The 16,712-nt window shown below is 43.7% G+C and overlaps 1 long non-coding RNA gene across 1 annotated transcript in view; it reads right to left on the bottom strand.

Moving 5' to 3' along the window:
- Positions 1-13,284, bottom strand: part of LOC129669560 (uncharacterized) — a 54,958-nt gene extending 41,674 nt beyond the window's left edge. Inside the window, exon 1 of the long non-coding RNA XR_008719038.1 lies at positions 13,231-13,284. This is a non-coding gene — a long non-coding RNA (uncharacterized LOC129669560). The remainder of the gene's footprint in view (positions 1-13,230) is intronic.
- Between the last annotated feature and the right edge of the window lie 3,428 nt (positions 13,285-16,712).

The raw sequence follows: 16,712 nt of genomic DNA, 5'->3' as shown, positions 1-16,712 counted from the left end.
GAGAATTAATAGTTCCTAACCTTAAATCAATGGACTGAACTGGCAGGTAATCCAACTAGTTTGACAACAGAACTGTCTCTAGCATGAAGCTCCAGGTGAGGAGGAGGGAGGAGATGAGTCTGATCATATATGAAACAAACATTCAGGATGGCCATAGAGTCCAGATTTTCAATCCATGGGATGTATGTGGTGCAGTTTCTCATCATGCTAGTGACTCTTGTGTGTGTGTGTGTGTGTGTGTGTGTAATATTTTTTTAATTTTTACAATTTACTCATTTTGGATCCCAATTGTAGTCCCCTCCATCCCCTTCTGGAGCTACCCTCTCTTCCTCTTCCCTCCTTATGCCCCTCCCCTAGTCCACTGAAAGGGGAGTCCTCCTCCCCTACTATCTGACAGTAGCCTATCAAGTCTCATCAGGACTGCCTGGATCCTCTTCCTCTGTGGGCTGGCAAGGTTGCCCTGCCAGGGAGAGGTGATCAAAGACCAAGCAACCGAGTTCATGTCAGAGGCAGGCGCTGCTCCCCTTACTAGAAAACCCACATAGAGGCTGAAGCTGCTTTTTACAGGAAACTGGAGACGGTCTTTGGGGTCTGCAGTGTGGGTCTGTTGCATGACAGTGGTCTGCCCTAGCAGTTCTCATAGAGCAAGAAAATCATCTGCTCTGTGCTAAGCATGGTACCAAGTGTTTTACACACAAGACAGACATGAGGGAGATGGATAGAAGGAAAACCTGACTGCTGGAGATTAGCTAAGGAGCCACTCTGCCCCTGCAGGTCCTTACCATCCCTTTTCATTCAGAAAAAAAGAAATGAACACAAAAGTGAGGGACACAACACATTGCCAGCTGTGCCCTCCCATCTGTAATACCCTCTGCAATATAAGGTGCTTCCAGACAGGAGGTCCTCCTCTACTCAGAGATGCCCCATCTCACAAGGAGCCTTCCAAACACAGCCAAATCCCAGACTGCGTCAACCCACTCACTTCTGCTTTAATGTTTCTTCAAGGGTGTGTTCTACTCTCTTACCTTTGCCCCTGGGTACTCTGGGTTAATAGTAACTGACACCAGTGAAAAGTGATGGCTTCATTCACTAATGGTCTCTTTAGAAATGACACTGGCTGGCATCTTATTGTTTTTCTTTCCTTCTTTCCTTCTCTTTCTTGTTTTAATTTTCTTATCTGGTCCTCCTCTCTTTTGACCAGTTATCTCTTAGACCAGGTCCTTTACAGAAAGAATGCTGTAACTTCCTGTATTGATATACTCAGCCCCAATTCCTAAGACTAGCTAGAGGCTATCATTATTGCACCTGGACTCATGATCCCTCAGACCCTGCTCAGTACCTGTGTTTGGAAGAGGCTGTCATTCCTTAGTGTCCCAAATGAAGTGGGTGGCAACAGCAGGAGCTAAGCAATAAAGTCTCCATCCCCAGGTCCCACAACCGCAAAGGGGTCTCTGCACATGTTGGGCTTGTAAATGATCAGCCTTCTAAATGATCAGCACTTACTCATCTCTGTTTCATGCCCATTTTGTCTAGTCCCTGCATCAACAATCAGATATCTCTATTTTGTTCAGATCATAACTCCAATATCATTTCTTCAGAGAAATCCTTCCCAAACTACCTGACACACACCCTCAGCTGCCACATCAAATCATGATATTTTTGGTTTTCCTCTTAGCTTTGTCCAAATATTGCTCACTTTATTTGAATATGTCAACCTTATCTCTTCTGATGGGACATCGGTTCTGTGAAAGCAGAGGCTTTACCGCTCTTATCCATGGCTACCTTGTAAGGTCCAACACTGCACAGATAGCTAGCTAATCTTCAACCAGTGTAAGGGGGATGGACTTAGAAGAGGCTGAAATGTCATCGGCATTGTAGGACATTGTGCCAGATACTGTCTTTGGTCACAGCAGTGGAAATGGGGCTGCCTCAGAAGGTGCAGAGTCTTGTCATTGCTGTGAGCATGGCAGTGGGTGAATGGAGGCAGAGCAGATGGCCCATGCTTATGTACAGTGCTAAGTACAGTGGACCAGCCCTGGGCTATGGCAGGTAATCCTTGAGGCAAGAGATTAGACAGAGACAGGGCCAGGGCTAGGGGATCTTCAGCCACAGAAATCACATGTGGAAATCACCAAATTCTTTCTGTCAGTAGAGAGTTGGGTGGGGCCCCTCCTCTTAGCTTGTGAATGGCCATATTTTCTCTAAAGCTTTTTCTCAAGTTGTATATTTGGAAAGGGAGAGAGAGTGTGTGTGTGTGTAAGCTCAGGTCTCTCTTCTTATAGGAGCACTTATCCTATTGGGTAAAACCCCAAATTATGGTATCACCAAACCTTTAAAATGTTCATAACAGTATTGCTTCCAAATACAGACACAATATGAATATTAAGGAAATGAAGTTTCAGGCATAGATGTATATATGCTATTCAGGCGTTCCTGGCATATGTTGTAAAACCAACAGCCTCTCAGTGAACTGGCCAGAATAGAAAATGAAGGCCAATCCCCAAGAAAGGACACAGACATAAAATTTTAGTGAATATTAACATCTAAAACAAATTTTCACATTGATGACATGATGTGATTTTATTTTTGCATAAAGAATTAAATCTTGGCTGAGTATTTGATACTGTAGGATGCAGAGCACCTTTGTTTTTTGTTGGGGTTTTTTTTGTTTTTTTTTTTAAGAGTTGGTCAATACTTTGCTTTTATAATCATCAATGCTGAGAATGCCACTTGGAATAATTATACAGCTATAAAGTGACAAAACTAAGCTTAGGGGCATTTTAGAAATTGTTGAAGATTTTGTACTAATACCAAGTCAAAATTCACTTAATGATTTTTTTTTATGACACTCAAGTCAGCAACGCAAACAGCAAGTTTTAAATACCAAGCATTTAAACACAATGCAACCCAAAGAAACTTACATGCTGAAGGAGGAAGAACTTAGTAAGGTTTTCCATTTTCCTTAGTTAAGCCATTATGCTCTGTCACAGCTAAAAGTTGGTGTACACAGTACAAACAGTGCAGCTCCTGAGGAAATAACATCCTCAAATTTGAGTCCATCAGCCTCAGCGCTCTTCCGTGCAATTGTGAGCACCATACTTAGAATTCTAGCACTTAGGTAACAAGATACACTTTCTGCAATGGCCTGGGACTGTAGATCCTAGGGATCTGACACCCTTTTCTGACCCCACGCGAACAGGTGACCACACCTCTAGAAGGCCCAGCTGTACATACAGAGGTCAGAGGAAAATGCTGAGGGGATCAGTTCTATCCCCAGGTGGCCAAACCTGAACACAGAAGCCTCCACCCACTGAGCAAGCTCATCAGCCCACAGCCCAACACTTACAAAGATGATACCTAAACAAGTAAAAGTAATTAGAAGCAAGCGTCTGACTTTTTAGAATGTATGGCCTTTTCAGGCTGTATCAAAGCATAAACAATTACAATTTGACGCGGCACTTGCCCCGTGGTGAGGCAGGACACGCCTTTAGAGCTCAGAAGACATGCCTGAGCCAGGCTCTGGGTACCAGGGGACACTCTATGGAAAGTAGTATCTTGAGTAGAGACCTCTAGCATCCGAAGCAGTGTAGTTCTCAGATGAAAAGGGATAGAGAAACAGGAAGGCAATAACGCAAAGTGAGAACAGTCTGCATTCACAAGCTTAAGAAGATGGAGTTAGGGAGGAAGAGGTAATGAAGTCTGTCTGGCAAAGACACAAAATCTTGTCATCTCCTGGAGATGCACACGGGTTATCCAAAGGGACACAAACCAGTTCTGGAGAATGAAGGCATGGTCAGGCTGGTGCTGTAGAAAGATCATTCTGTCTGACGTTTGGAAGGAGAGGCTGTGAGGCAGAAAGCAACAGGAAAAAAAGAAAAGAAAAGCAAGGAAGTGTGCCTGAAGCAGTGCTTAGGGAAGAGGCCTACCCGACACAGCAGACTGGAGTGGCCCTCCACACCCAGAGATCAAGCCCCAGCAGGCTAATGGGGTCTGGTCCGGCTGCTGCGGAAAAGCAGAAGCAAGCCAGGCAGGGACTTTGCCAACCTCATCAGAGGGCTTGCGCGACTACAGCACATACAAGCAGTGCAAACAGGAGTCCTCTAAGCATGTGTGTCAGGAGTAGAGTCCTCTTCTTCCTGGATTCCCCCTGAGGGCACCAGAACATCCCTGGGGGACATGACCAGATTTTGAGCATTTGGAGCCTTGTGCTTTTGGTATATCTTCTCTGTGTGCAGGCAAAAATTCATGTTTCATCTCAGGAGGCTGCTTAATCTACTGTGTGGTGTTGCTTGCTTAGCCGCTGCACAGCAGCCGCATTAGTTCAGACCGCGTTAGTCACAGGTGAAGACAAGGTAAAGCAGTGCCCCCTGCTGGCAAGCTTTGGGAAAATAGGCTGGTTGGAGTAAGCAAGGCTACCGATGGCTGGGGTAGTAAGTAGGAGGGGGTTGAAGGAACTGTGGCTTTGGAAACAGCACTTATTCTCACCCCAGAGCTCCCTGTCCCCAGATGCAGGAACAGGTCTGAGGAAATCCAAGGGACCAAGCGTCAGTTAGGCTTTGACCATCTTCTCAAGCAGTCGCAAGTGGAAGACGGAGCCGTTCTGTCCCCACCTTGCCTGTGCAGCTGCTTCAGGAGATGGTGGGTCTGTCTTGTGGAAAGGTATCACCAAGTACAGGTCCGTTATCTAGGACCCAACGTGTGCAGAGCCAGCCCCTTCGAAGCCCACGGCTAGCTGGTGTGTCTCCGCCTCTATCTTGTTCCTGTTTTTGGCCCTACCTTCCACGTTCAGCCAAGTCCTATGCAATGAGCACAGCTACTTTTGCCAAGGACTTGCTTGCTGCGGGCCCGTTCAGGTGATGAAAGCTTCTCACAGCTGGGTAGCTCTTCTCGAAACCACTTTCATCTCAGAGGAAGATGGGGACCCCTGTCTTGACCTCACTCCTCCCACTGGCAAGTGTCATCGTCAAGAGTGTCTCGTTGACAAATGGAATGATTGCTACTAAATTTTCGAATGTTGTAATTTGTACCAAATTCCTCATTTTTAAAACATACAGTAATTGCATTTTATTTCATCTATCTTCCAGCAATCATTTATGGGAAAAAAAACTGTATACCCTTTGTTGCGGGATTTTTAGCACACCCCCCCCCCATTCTACTGTATTCAGTCAGACAATGTGGCTTGTGGCATTTATACCTATTGAAACACACTGAGATCTTGCTCTGTAGTTCACAATATCATCGGCGTTCGAATCCTTGATTTGATTTATCGCTTAGTAAACCAAAAAGAAAAAAGAAAAAAAAATACCTTAAAAAAAGCAGTTTCCAGGCAGCAAAAGAGTCAGACTTTATAAACCATTGCATCTCTGAAAGTGTCTTTTTTATGGCTTCGCACATCAACAACAATTTAGCTGAACACAGAATTCTGAGGTCACAACCTTCTTCGCAGAAGTCTCTGGAGACAGCGGTTCTGTTTTTGGAATGAAATCTGAGGCTATCGCCTGCTTTGTAGGTACAGCATTCTGTTGAGAAGCTTGCTGGCTTTTTGTTAGCCCTTCTGAATCGCACTGAATTCTCTTCATCCTCTCCCTGCTCTCAGCTCTTCCCCACCCCACCCAATGCCACCCCACCCTCAGTCTCTAGGAACTTAGAAATCAGAGGTGAGACTGTGGTGGGATGAGGAGGCGCTGGGCAAGGCTCACCCGGAAAATGCTCACCATGTAGCCTTGTGCTCTGTGATTTCACTTGCCTTCCATGGGGGGAGGGATATTGTAAATCTATAGGACTTCTATGGCAAGGACCAAAGTTACTTACACTCATGAGATTGAGGAAGAAATAAATTGAATCATGACAAAAAAAAAATCTCCTGGCTGTGTCATATGTTCTCAGGGTTCTGTGTTCCAGTGACACATGGTACGGTCCCCACCCCTGACAAAGTCTTGCTTCTAGCCTCACCTGGGTCCAGGTGGGTCTGCACCCCTCATCCAAACTGCTTGATGCCCAGTGGCACTCAGGACGGTGCTCCAGGAAGAGAATCGGCTCACTAAAAAATTCAATGTGAGCAGTTTCCTGGAAATCGTCTCTGAAACAGAGACTTGAAAAAAAAGAAGTTTATTAGAGAAGTCCCCAGGAACTCCTAGAAAGAAAGAGAGCAGGATTGGGTGGAGGGTGAGGTGGGGGTTTTGTACAGCAGCAGCAGCAGCAGCAGCAGCAGCAGCAGCAGCAGCAGGAGCACCCCTCAGCTGATAAATAGGCCATAGAATTCTCAGGCTGGGTTGTTTCTTTTCAAAGAAAGACCAGTCCTGAATGAAGGTCAACTCAGGAAGTAACATGGCTTGGATGCCCCACCTGCAAAGGGAGGTTCCTGGAAAGGGCAGTCCTGGGTACCAACAGTAACCAGGACTTCAGCAACTAGGGAATTCAGTTTTGTTCTGCAGAGGGATTACCACATAGCACAGCATAATGCTCATAATGTACCTTACTGAGCATAAAAATCAGAAGAGGCCCCCCCAACACCCTTCCCAGAAATGAGCTTTGCATTGCTGTTTTGTGTTGTGGTTTATTTCCTGCCAGGATGAGGGTAGCTCTTGGTTAAGCTGCTCTCCTAGCTGCAGTGCCTCCCAGGAGAGTTAGTGAGGTGTCCCTGCTCTTCCTAGATCCACCCTTTATAGCTGTGTCCTACTTTGAACATTTCCCATCACTCTTCCAGTTTAATTTATTCAGCTATAAAATATAACAAAAGTACCCTGTTAACTCTTTGGTGATATCTTATACATGCAAAGCAATGTCATTAGAACCTGGTAGAGTTTACTCTTCTTCAAACTACTAACATAGTCTCAATAGAATAGCCAACCCTCTTTTTTATGAAAGTCTCCTGAAGCACATTATTGTAACACTTAATCGGTGTATAACACCAGTGTGATTGCTCTGAACTGGGTATAGTAGCAGTTATGTCGAACAGTGCTGTGGCCTAGGTATTGAGACTCCCCATAAGTGACAATCATCACATACAAAGACAGTACAGTGTGATGGACTTTCAACATAACAGGTTTTATTCCAGCTTTGACAAAGTGAGGGTGTAGTTGGTGTTCCCAAAGTTTCATCACAAAGATGCATTAGATGTAAGTTACTGCTGAAGAGAAAGGTGTCTTCACAGCAGACAGATCCACATATACAGTGGATCCACATATACAGTGCCAGAATTATGAGTGATAGTGACTAATGGTTGGTTCAGACACTGAGGAGGAAACAACTGAGGATAAGGATAGGACTACAAAAATAGGCACTGCAGGTCTTCGGTAAAATACTAAGAAATCAGGCTTTGTCAGGGATACTGCGAGGCAACGCTGGATGGATTTTAAGCAGCCTAAGGATCACTAGTCTGGGTGACAGCCCAGTGTACTCTGAACACAAATGCTTGCAATAAGAAATATCATTAAGCCCAGCCAATAAACCCTTGCACATTAATTGAACCAATCAACAAATATTTGCTAAATATAATTAAAATGTGATTATTTAAATAACAAAGACTTAACAAAATACCTCTTGGGAAAGAAAGATAAAGGTAGGAAATGTACTTTATGTTTCTCAAAGGACAGTATTGGATCTCCAGTGAGGGAGAAGAAGACAGGAGGATGCAGGAGGGAATTGCAAAGCTAAAAGGAAAAAAAGCATTGCGGCCTAAAGTAATGCTGGTAAAGGCTGTAATACTGTGGGAGGGGGGTGGGAGAAGCAAAAGTCACAGATGAGCAAGATGTTTATGAAGCACTGGACAAGGTTAACTGAAAAGCTCAACTCAGAGAGTTGAAGAACACACCTCTTGTCCCATTGCCCATCCACTCTGTGAATAAATGAGATAAATAGATATATCTCCCAAAATGTAGACTAGAGCAGGTGAGTCCTAAGAAAAGATGGCTAGTACTTCAGGTTAGCATCAAACCTCAGAAGAAGCAGAGGAAAAGAATCTGGAGTCAAAAGATGAGCCAACAACAAACAAGTTTTGTTGAGTATTATAACTTTCATCTCCAAAACATATACCCCAAGATAACAAAGTTCATGTGTGTACTGATTCTAACTGTTGATTCCATTGCTAGTATCCATAGCCATCTTTGTTACTCTTCCTTTCTCTACTAATTCTTGATCTTCAGGACATTGTCTCCCAGATTGATCTGGCCTTCTCTTCCATGTGTGCCAGTAAGTAACATCTTTCCTAGACAACCTCAGCCCTTCTTCTCAAAAACAAGCTAAGCACCGACAGCCATCAAGTTCGCATAGCATTTTATGTCCCTCCTATTTTACCCTGATGCACTGATGTCATGCTGAAATTTTCCCTTGCCATTCCCACTGCCCTACCAGACCACCTGCTGTTGGTAGAATGTGATTCCAGACACCTCAAGGGTACTCAACCTCCAGATTGATCTCTGATATACCTGGTATTCAGAGGAGTCCTTTACACTGCCTGCCCCAGTAGTTGCTAAGGGTTCAAGGTGGCAATCAGATTCCAGAGGCACAAGAGACATGCAACAAAAGACTCTGAACAAGACATAGAGCAGATGACCATCTCAAATCACCAAGAGTGACACCTTCACCTACTCACTTAAATGGCACAAGTAACACTATTCTGGACCAACATCAGGCTATATGGGAGACAGCTTCATGCAGAAAAGCTACAAGCTCGGTGTCTCATCAGCTCGATGTCTCATCAGCTCGAGTCACATGGGCGTGAGGACTGCATGCTGATTCAGATCCCCAGCCAGAGCACATGCTCCATGGTTGACCAAGCAGAAACAGTATTCCACACATGCCCCAGCTCTGTGTTCACTAAGGGAAGCAGGCTGCAGAAGGCAAGCTGCTTATAGGCATATATCCAGCAGGCGTGACCCTAGACCTTCATGTAAATACAAGTTTTGGTTAATGTTTTCAGGTCACATTGAATCCATTACGTGAGCCTATTTTTACCTAGAATTCCAAAGACAGACAGTGCAGAGTAAGAGCCAATACAGACCAGGGCTTTTCCTGGGTACAGTCTGATCAGTGCCACCATGGATCTTTGTATTTTGCAGCTACCTGGACAGAGTCAGCCTCTTCAAAGGGAAGAGGCTCCTGAGTCCTGAGGACAGCAGGGAAAATCAAAGCATTCTGACCCAGAGGCCCAGGCTGAAGTCAAGGCTTCAGGGGGTGTTCTGACTTGGGGAAGTGAAGCACATAATAAAAATAAAAATAAATCCAGACACTACAAAGGGCTCCCTGGAAACAAGAGAAGCAACAAGACGTGTTCTTAGACAGTCTGCAAGAGCTAATCAAAGGCTGGTGGGCTTCTGAAAAGATCACTGTGTGCTTGTTTCAAAAGCCGTCTTTGAAGGTGTTTTAGAAGTCAAGGACACTTCCCGTGGAAGTCAACGGCAAAGTTACTCAGAGTGAAAAAAGAACAGCTACAAAAAGGCCTCTTTGGCCTTCCCAGAGGTGAGCAGCAGGAGCTGCAGGAGGCATGCTGAGGGAAGAAGCCACCCTGTCAGCCTGTTAACCTCTAGGGCAAGGGCCACCTGTCCCTGAGGAACAACTCTGACCAAGGTTGAGGCCATGGACTTTGCTTCAGGACTTATAAGTGTGAGAAAACAGAGATGGGTGAACAATAGGAGCCCAAGGTGTGCCTTCTCAGGCTCCCTTTGTTTAATCAAAGACACACGCACACACACTCCGATGCTCTGATGTTTGCAGGGGACAGCAAACACATCTCTGGGCCACAGCCATCTTCCATCTTTCATCTTTTGTGAATAAACCAGTTCTGAGGGAACACCATCAGCACTGGCTTCGAGAACACACAGCCTATGTGTCACAGAGCACCCACAGTGAAAACGGTCCTCAGTTGGTCTGTTTGTCTAATGTGCTGTTGGTGGCATTTTCTTTTCAGTGCTCAGCATTGAATCTGCAGCTTCACGCATGCCCAGTAAACACTCAACTCTGAGCTCTATCTGCCATTTTTTCCACTTTTGATTTTCAGACGAACTCTCACTAAATTTCCCAGACAGACTTTGAACTTGTAATCTTTCTGACTTCTTCAGTAGTAAGAATTAGAGGCCTGTGTAACCTAACCAACCTCAAGTTATTAATGGACACCATTAAGATTTAATTGTAGTAAATTTGGGCTATATGTCTGTTGTTAGCCCTAAGATTATCATGGTGGTATTATCTAACCTGCTACCACAAATAATAAGACACAAACGCCTGTTAGATTTTATAATTGGCTTATTTACCTTGGACCAGGCAGATATTTCACCTACACTGTCTCAATAAACTTATTCACCTCACTGCCCCCACCCAATGCTATCCTCCTTAACCGTCTTTATGTGGGCTATCTTTCATTAATGATCATATGAATACTTGCTTTTATTTTTTATCTGGGCCTTTCCACCCCTTTCTTGGAGTCCTAACTCCTCACCATGTAGTTCCTTCTCCACCTAACCCATCCTGGCGTTCTCCTTCTTTCTCTCTTCCCATCCATCTGTTTCCCATTCTCCTGTCCTCAAAAGCCCAGACATCTTAGCCATGCCTAATCCATTCTGCCCTACCCAGGTATAGACTGTTTAATCAACCAATCGGGTATGTCTTAGGTGGTTTACACAACAAGGATAGGTATATCTGGGGAGTAAACATATCTTGAGAGCCAGCATCAAAATATCTCCCAACAGTGTCCCTTCTTGTTTTGTAATTTCACACTATATAAATATCCCTGTCACCGGCAATTGCATGGCAGAATCTGCTAGCATTGTCACTGGCTACCAGTTACCATGAAGCTTCTCAGGAATGTTAGCCCCTCTCTCGCTCTGACATTGCTTGCTCTCTTGCTTTGTGGGGTCTCCCTGAAAACACAGTCAAGTGATTTGCCCTCAGCTCTTAATTCCCTGAGCCTTCCAGTTCCATTCTTAATAGGACAAAGAAGTTCTTATACTTAAGCCTCATTCTCCATAAACCATATTACATTCAAATGTCACCAAGACATCCTAAAAAGTCAATGTATTTCACAGAACTAATGATGACCTCATCCCTGCTCAGCACAGTCCATATTCTCTTCTCTGTCTCTTACGTGTAAAACCTGCTTTCATGAATTTCTGCTTTCTCAGGGTAAAATTGGTGTTGGAATTAGGATATATACTTCTTTAAATTACTCCATTCTAAAATACAGTGGTTTTTCAGACTACATGTTACCCTATGAAACTCCATTTTACAAGCAACTTTTGGCTCCATTTTGAGTGGATAAGATGACTGTAGGCCCTGGATAAATACAGAAACCAAATCATCTGCACAAATGACTTATTCCATGATATGGAAGAGAAGCAACTTACAAATTTATTGAGATTAAATGAGACTTTAGGGACCCATAAGTGTATTACAATCATATCAGGGAAACCAGGCTCAAAAATGTCAAACAAGCCAGATGAAAGAAAGGGTGTAATTCCATCACCTGGACCCTATAATATGACAGACACCATTACAGATGGACCAAGGGCAATGGAATGATTTCACACTATCACCAAATGCTGGTAAACCCATCAAGTACCAGAATGACTGGTTTTGGATCTTTGGCTCAGCTCAGTGCCCAACTGTTGTTACAGCCCACTTGCTTGCCTGCCTATTAGTCCACCTTTTTGTTCATCTGGATCTGGATATGACCTGCTGTTCTCTGTCCCAACCCATTTCATGCTCTCTGTCCCTGATTCAGCCTTTCACCTAACTGCCGAACTCTAACAGCTTCTTTCTCTAACCTAACTACAGAAGCTTCAACAGGAGCTCCCTCCCAACAGGGTCCAGTTCATTATCCTATCATGTAGGCAGAAGGTTATCGTGTAACTCAAATGTTGGCTTCCATGCCCCAATATCTCATTGCAATCCTTGTTCTAAGAATCTCCTGTCTTAATGTTGTGTAAACATTGCTACCCAATTGTCTCCTGCTATGCCAATAAAGCAGATACAGCCAATCACTGAGCAGATAAGAGAATAGGGCTGGAATTCCTGCCAGTCAGGGGAAGAGAAGTTAAAGAAGGAAGTAGGGGATTCAGCTACAGGAGAGGTAGAGGTAACTTCAGGAGAGAGGAGCTGGAACAGTGAAATTTATAAAGTGCAAATATCTTTGGCATGTATGCTGGGAGGAAACCAAGTTAGACTGGAGGGTTAAGAATAGAGTAATAACTGCTCAGTTCTTGTATAATAAAGTCTCGATTATTGGTATGATGTCCGGGTTAAGAGAAAAACTAAGAAACAAGCACAGTTTTATAAAAATTATTGTAACACTATCAAGAGAAATACCTTGAACTTTACCACAGCCTCTTTATATTATATTCATTCTATAACACACACACACACACACACACATATATACATATACATATATATATGTGTATATATATACGAAACATATATATATGTGTTTCGTGTTGTTCAAGACCTAATATCAGTAACTAAGATTAGAATATAAGAACCTGCTTTCATTTCACTGCAACTAAGCTCCTGAAGTATGTGGGTAAATGATAAATTGCTATTGTTAAAACCTTGTGAACTTGTTGTTATTCAACAAATTCTGGCTGTGGAAAGGCACAAACATGTCCTTCTGTGTTTCTGCCACAGTGCTCTCATGACAATTAGCAAAGTCTGACAGTTCCCTTGTTGTGTAGCTCTCTTACTTGAGCTTATCAGAGATTGCACTTCTTTACTTAAAATGCACCAAGACATGACAGTTTGCTGGCCTTCCATAGATGTGAAGAGGAGAAGCCAGACCTTGTGCAAAGAAGGCATCATCACCTCCTCCTGAGAGAGGAGCCTTACCAAGCCACAGAGGAAGACAACGCAGCCAGTCCTGCTGAGACCTGATAGGCTAGGGTCATATCGAAGGGGAGGAGGCCCTCCCCATCAGTGGACTTGGAGAGGGACATGGGAGGAAAGAGGGAGGGAGGATGGGGTTGGGAGGGAATGAGGGAGGATGGTACAGCTGGGATACAAAATGAATAAGCTGTAATTAATAAAATAATTTTTAACAGTTTTTTAAAAGAGCAGCCAAAAAAGGAAGGCATCGTCACATGAGATTTCTGCCTCAGGTGAGGAATGACAGCAAGCCCATCAGCTGAGGGGCTACTGCTGCTCTCTGGCAAAGAACTGCTGCTCCTGCCAGCCAAGACCGTTCCACCATTTTAGCAGCTCAGGTTCGTTCAAACAAATAAGCCTCATCCTCAAACATCCTACCTTTCTCTTGTAACAGCGCTGACTTTGTCACACTGCACAGCCAATGTCCCTTGCAGCCCCTCTGCTCTCTGCCAGTTGAGAGTATCTCCTGTGAAACACTATGAAGACCCGTTAGCTTTCATTGTGTAGCTGCAGGCAGCTGTTAACCGTCCTAAATTTTTCTTTAATTTTCTTTGGTAAGGCCTCTAATCCTACTACAAGTGACACCCATCATTGTCCACACTGACTAAGCTCATTGGCTACTGTTTTCTCCTACACTGCTTCTCGTGTCACTGAGTACCACCACAGTACAGAAATATGTTTCCCACAGCTTTCAGATAGCAAGGAAGCCTCAAAATCCCAGCTGGCTGATCTGCTGCTTGTCCTAGTCCCAGAACACTGACCCTGGAGCAGTTTCTGTGCCTCTTCTTTTCCAGGTCTAGCCATCTCTGGGAAGCAGGAGTGAGGAGAATGGAAGGTGAAGAAGCGAAGACAAGAAACAAATACAGAGATCGATACCGTTGTGCAAGAAATGCCAGCCTGCTCTTCATCATTCACCCTTCTCTAGGGAACCTATATTGACTCACTTGGCCTTTTACAGAAGAATAATAAACAATTCACCCTCTGCTTCTTGCCATCTTCTGTGCTACCACTAGAGGGTATTAAGACCACAACTACCACCATCCCCATGCCTGCCTTTTTTTTTTTTTTTTTTTTTTTTTATGTATGCAACTATAATTTACTTGGTTGTAAATGTCTACCAAGAAAATGAAAGCATGTAAAGGTTTCTGGTGGGCAGAGAAGTATGGCTGATACAACTGACACTGTATGTAAGAACATTGTAGGTGTAGAAAAAAAAAAGACACGAAAAGATTTGGAAAGAAGCGGCGACAAAGAGTCTATGCACTTAGGGCATATTTTTGGCTTCTTGTTTTTTTCTCAGCTGCATTGATAAAAATGGCCTCAAATGTAAGCGATGCACTTTTACGTTTGTAAAAGAATGTATAGTCCCTACATAGCCATATAACTGTCAATTTTTGTTATTCTATTAATTACAGTTTATTCACTTTGTATCCCAGCTGTAGCTCCCTCCCAATCCCACTCTCCCTCCCTCATCTCCTCCCATGCTCCTCCCCCAACCATGTTTGTAGCAGCCTTATTTATAATAGACAGAATCTGGAAACAACCCAGATGTCCCTCAGTTGAGGATGGATACAGAAATTGTGGTACATTTACATAATGGAATACTACTCAGAAATTACAAACAAGGAAATCATGAAATATACAGGCAAATGGTGGGAACTAGAAAAGATCATCCTGAGTGAGGTATACCAGAAGCAGAAAGACACACATGGTATATACTCACTTATAAGTGGATATTAGACATATAATAGAGACTAAAGATACTAAAATCTTTACACCTAAAGAAGCAAAGCAAGAAGGACCCTGGGTAAGATGCTCAATTCTCATTCAGAAAGGCAAATGGGATGGACATCAGAAGAGGGAGAAAACAGGGAACAGGACAGGAGCCTACCACAGAGGTTGAGACTCAGCCAAACTTTGGGCAGAGTGCAGGGAATCTTGTGACAGAAGGGAGAGTTAGAAAAATCTGGAGGAGACAGGAACTCCACAAGGAGAAAAAAAAATCTGGGCACTGGGGTCTTTTCTGAGACTGATACTCCAACCAAGTACCATTCACGGAGATAACCTAGAACCCCTGCACAGATGTAGCACGTGGCAGCTCAGTGCCCAAGTAGGTTCCCTAGTAATAGGAACAGGGACTGTCTCGGATATGAACTCAGTGGCCTGCTCTTTGATCACCTCCCCCTGACGGGGGTGCAGCCTTACCAGGCCACAGAAGAAGACAATGTAACTAGTCCTGATGAGAACTGATAGACTAGGACCATGCCTGTCTCTTGATACCCATGTGCATCTGAGTGAATCCTAAGGAGGTGGAAATCTTCGTTCTGGTCAAGTTGGGCCAGGCATTGGAGCACCTAGGGTAATGTAGAAATGCTGAAGGCCGGCCCTGGCCACCAGAAGAAGCTTAAACAGCCTAGAGGATTAAAAATTAGGCTTTCCAGGATGACAACCTAGGCCCAGGAGGCAGGCATGCTTGCCTGAATAAGGAAGAGGCGTAAACTGAATCCAACAGAGAGTAATTAAGTTGAGATTTAGCTTCTCATTATCCCTATCCTCTAGCAGTTTAGGTTTGAGAACATCCATCCAGCTTTGAAAATAAGTTCCTCAGATGAAGATGACAGCTAATTCTGTACTCACACACGAAACAAAGCGAAATGTTTGATACAATCCTCCTTTAAATATGAGAGTGAAGGGGGTTTTAAATTTTATTAACCTACTCGCTAACCAATTAATATACTCACTTATTAGTGATTTCCTAACACATTAATGTGGAGGATAGTGTTTGAAGTACTGTAGGCATTACAGTAGTTCCCATTATCTGTGATGGATATATTCTGAGATATATCCCTCCCCCCACCCTCCCACACACACACACACACAAACCACCAATGGGTTTCTAAAACAATCAATATGCAAGATGATGAAGAGTTACTTAGAGGAACATGAGTAACCTATGGTGGCTGTACCACTGAAGAAAAGACTCTCTGCCCAGCAACTTTTAAGGACCTTTATGTCCTGAGGAGGGGAGTGGCCTCGTGAGCCCCCCACCACGATAGAAAGCTAATGGGAAAACTCTTGTGTAGCTCTCCTTTGGCTAATCACAGATGCTGATGGTTCTAGGAGCCAATGTGATCCCAGGAGGACACGTCCCACAATAATGCCTGGAGGTTTAACTCATAGACTGCACATAGTACAAGAGCACTTGGTAGCTAACCTTGGTTGTCAACTTGGCCACATCTGGAAACAACTAAAACCAAAGCATCTGAGCATGCTTGTGAGGGATTTTTCTTGATTGGATCATTTGGGGTAGGAAGACCCCTCAATCTGGACCATATCTTCTACTGGCACCCCACATAAAAGGACTTGGAAGAAGGAAGTTTGTCTTTTAGCCAATTGCCCTTACTGGTAAGTTCATCTATGCCGATGTTGAAGCATTCCTTCTACAGAATTAAAACCCGCTTCATTGTTACTCCAACATAAACTAAAGACCAGCTGAGACATCCAGTCTCATGGACTGAACAGTTACTGGATTATTGACCTCTCTGATGTGATGGTAGGAGTAGCCATACCTGTACGGCGCTCTGAAAATTTTTTTAATATAATATGTATGTTACTATATAACATATATATATAGGTTTAGTTTATAAGTTTTGTTACTTAGAGAACTCTGATTAATGCAATCACCAAAACAATTAAAAAATTTGTAGTGATCTGAATGAAAATAGTTCCCATAGGGTCACATATTTGAATGTTTGGTTCCCAGGTGGAGGAACTACTTGAGAAAGATTGGGGGATCCCAAAAGTCCATAAAAGTCTCAGTCTCTCTCTCTCTCTCTCTCTCTCTCTCTCTCTCTCTCTCT

This window comes from Psammomys obesus, unplaced genomic scaffold (genome assembly GCF_907164565.1).
Source record: "Psammomys obesus unplaced genomic scaffold, mPsaObe1.curated_primary_1811, whole genome shotgun sequence".
NCBI lineage: Eukaryota > Metazoa > Chordata > Mammalia > Rodentia > Muridae > Psammomys > Psammomys obesus.
The sequence above is the reverse complement of the archived record's forward strand: the minus strand, read 5'-3'. Positions and strand labels throughout refer to the sequence as shown.